The following is a 3,454-nucleotide window of genomic DNA, read 5'->3' as shown; positions in this document are numbered from 1 at the left end:
ACAAGGAAACCCCATGCTTGGTTCTTTCAAAGTTCCTGCCACACCTGTCTCTAAGCAGTGCGCACTGGGGTTTCTGTGGGCTTGAGAGAGGTGATGAAGCACCATGTTGGCCCAATATCAGTCAATTAAATGTTTTCCGAGCACTTTTACTCAAGGATGGAAGACAGAGCTCAGCTGTTTGGAATGGTCACATATGTATTATATCCTGGAAATGCAAAGTAGAGAAATAAAACAAAAAGAAGCTGGTTTCATACCTAAGAGCCCATGAAAAAGAGACAAACAGATTTAGGTCGTTTCCATTTTCTCAAAAATAAAAAAGTCACCACTTGTGTTTAAATTGCCATACAAAGTTGGTTCCAAATCAATCCATCAGCAGCTATAAAAATCCATGTTGATCCACTGCAGAAAAACTGAAGAATAAAATCTGAGAAAAGGAATGAGTGGCTTGCTCTCTAAGCAGACCATTGCTATGGCATTTAAGAGCCATGAATTTTTCTACTATTGAACACTGCTAAGGTTAAGTTGGGTAAAACATTTTTAGATACAATCAGATTGTTTTGCATTCAAAACACCTTCAGGAGAAACACTTCTTGCCATTCTGTGGCTGAAGCATTCTAGGAACCTGCAATGGGACTGGATTTGTGGGTCTACTTGGTGTGCATGCTGAGTGGAGGGGGATTTGCTGTGTTTTATATCATCCTGACTTCCTGGTACTGGGCAGAGAATCCAGGAAAATCTGCACAAGTCTGCTTAAGCAGACAGCAAAGATGATCTTGGGCAGAAAAAGAAACTATTTGTCTCTTTTGTCGTTTTCTTACCTCTCCCCTTCCAGCATTTTCTATTCCCCCACCTCATAATGACTGAGGAGCCCATGGCTCTCTCTCATTTGTTTGCTTGCATTTTCCTCAGGCTTTAACTCTTACTTGACTTCATCCCAGGTATGATGGTTAATATGACAAGTGGGGTTTAGGAGCCAAAGAAGAGTGCTCTGCCCATTATTAGTTTCCAAGTTACTCATCCTCTTTGTGCCTTGGTTTCCCCACCTGTAAATTAATGAAAATGGAAATATCCAGTTAACAAGGCTGCTGTGAAGATGGATTGAGTTAATCAAGATGAAGCCATTAGTCAGTGCTTGGGGCATGGTAAACACCCAGTAGAGATAGGCAATAACATTACCATTATTATTTTTCTCAAAAGCAATTTTCAATTTTTCCTATTTTGGCTTCAAAAACTCACCATTATGTCCAGGTCTTCATTCAGAAATATTGCATTCCCAACTCTATCACTGCCTCTAGATGCCCCCAACCTAATTTTTCACTTCTCTTCTAGAAGCTAATTTGCATCCAGGAGATCTACCAACGTCTATGTGCCTTTGTTCAACATTTGCGGAAATTCCATTATGTGCCAGGTAAGGTGAAAGAAGATGAATGACTCCTATCTCCCCAGAGAAAACAAAGCTCTCCCACACTGCTCTGCTTTATCACAAGTCACTGGTGGTCTGTATTTCTTTCTTTCTTTCTTTCTTTCTTTCTTTCTTTCTTCTTTCTTTCTTTCTTCTTTCTTTCTTCTTTCTTTCTTTCTTCTCTCTTTCTCTCTCTCTCTCTCTCTCTCTCTCTCTCTCTCTCTCTCTCTCTCTCTCTCTCTCTCTCTCTCTCTCTCTCTCTCTCCCCCCCTCTCTCTCAGATTGATAAATGGTATAGAGCTGTGCCATCCACTGTGGAAAGAGATACACTGTTAATTGTAGTGCCGATAATGGTGGGAAAAAAATAGATAGAAGAATTGTAGGAACATAGTGTTTACGTCATTCTGTGTACATTCTTGTTTTTGCCTCAAGGTGGCCAAAGAATGCAACAGGAATTCTGGTGTTGAAATCTTAGTTTGTGATTTAACTGAGATTTTTGAAAAAGCAATAGTTAATAGAGGCTTGTTGGCTATTCATCTAGGTTGGCCTTGGATCTTGTCAGCTATCTTGGGGGAAACTTGGTGGAGGTGGTGGCAGGCCTGTAGCACTTTTCTCTGTGGCCCCAGGACATACAGCACTAGTTGCTCGGTCCTATGTCTGCTTCTGGATTGCTTTTGAGCCCATGCGTGCAGGACATTGTCCTATTGATTGTGATGTCTCCAGTCCTGTAAACTAAATGTATGAAAACAAAAAGGTTGACCATGCCCACACTTTTCAAGAAAATCTCTCAGCTTATATGAAATAAGAAGAGAAACAACAGTTTCCCTAAGAGATTCCATGAGAAAATAGAACTGCCAGTGTTTATTTTTTATGTCTGCTCAAGTGTGGAATATGGGATTTGCCACTCATGCAAGCAGGTGGCCCAAAGTAACTTCTCACCCAGTGCCTCTAAGGTGGAATGCGTCCACACAAGATATACACTGTAATCATTGGATGAGGGAAGAAAATATCAGAACCTTATGTTTATTTAATATCAGATTTAAAATTTTTATATTTTATGTGTTTAACATAGTACACAATATGTTAGCACAATGACACATATAAATATGTATAATTAAGGATACTTAAAATTTGTTATGAAGGTGGTACTATACAAGTGTTTGGAAAAGGTTTATCTGAATATTTCTATATAGCATCTGAATTGTATATAACTTCTGAATGAGTGCTAATAAATATTTAAGTACATGTAAGATGTCAGTTGTGACTTCTTAAGATGAGTAAACATGAATTTCATAGATGAGATTCTATGGGTGGGTGGGTGGGTAGAAGGATGGATGGATGGATACTGCTTGCTTATACTTACTTTAATCTGGGGTCCTTGCATAAGTATCAGGAATTCTGAGGACCCCTCTGAAGTTGCATACAATATATCCCTAAAAGGTTAAGAATTACTGCTTAAGAAATATTAGGGAAAATTTTAGAGAAGTTTTTTTTATGATTTAATGTAATTCAAGGTGCTTAAAAGCATTTTATTCTTCTGATCATATTTATTGATTATGATGATTTATGTAACAAGATTATGCCGTGGGAGAGCAATTGGAACAGAAAAGGGCCCCTAGTGTAGATTTTTATATGGGGAAGAAGGGAAAGAAGTGTGATAGTAGGAACAATGTGAAAATCATTGTAGAAATTGTTTTTCTCTTTACCATAAATGCAACTCAATCCTAAATCAGAGGTGGTAATGTTTAATACAGGCCAGCATTTCTTTAGCCTTTAGACATTTACTGATGTTATTTAACTTGGAAAACCTTGTCAGGAGATGATGGGCTTCAACTTATTTATTTATCCAGTGTAACAAATAAAATCCAGGGTCTAGCAAAGTTTCTCACTCAATATAGACTATTGAAAAATATTTATCCCATTGAGTGCCTCCCCTCTCTTAAGGTCAAGGAGTCCTTGAATCAGGAACATATATTGTACAGGGTGATCTTTATTCCCTGACACCAGTGTGGGTCGAGGGGGCTGGGAAATCTTCCACTCAGTCCCAAGTAT

The sequence above is a fragment of the Rousettus aegyptiacus genome, unplaced genomic scaffold (genome assembly GCF_014176215.1).
Source record: "Rousettus aegyptiacus isolate mRouAeg1 unplaced genomic scaffold, mRouAeg1.p scaffold_m13_p_12, whole genome shotgun sequence".
NCBI classification, from domain to species: domain Eukaryota; kingdom Metazoa; phylum Chordata; class Mammalia; order Chiroptera; family Pteropodidae; genus Rousettus; species Rousettus aegyptiacus.
The sequence above is the reverse complement of the archived record's forward strand: the minus strand, read 5'-3'. Positions refer to the sequence as shown.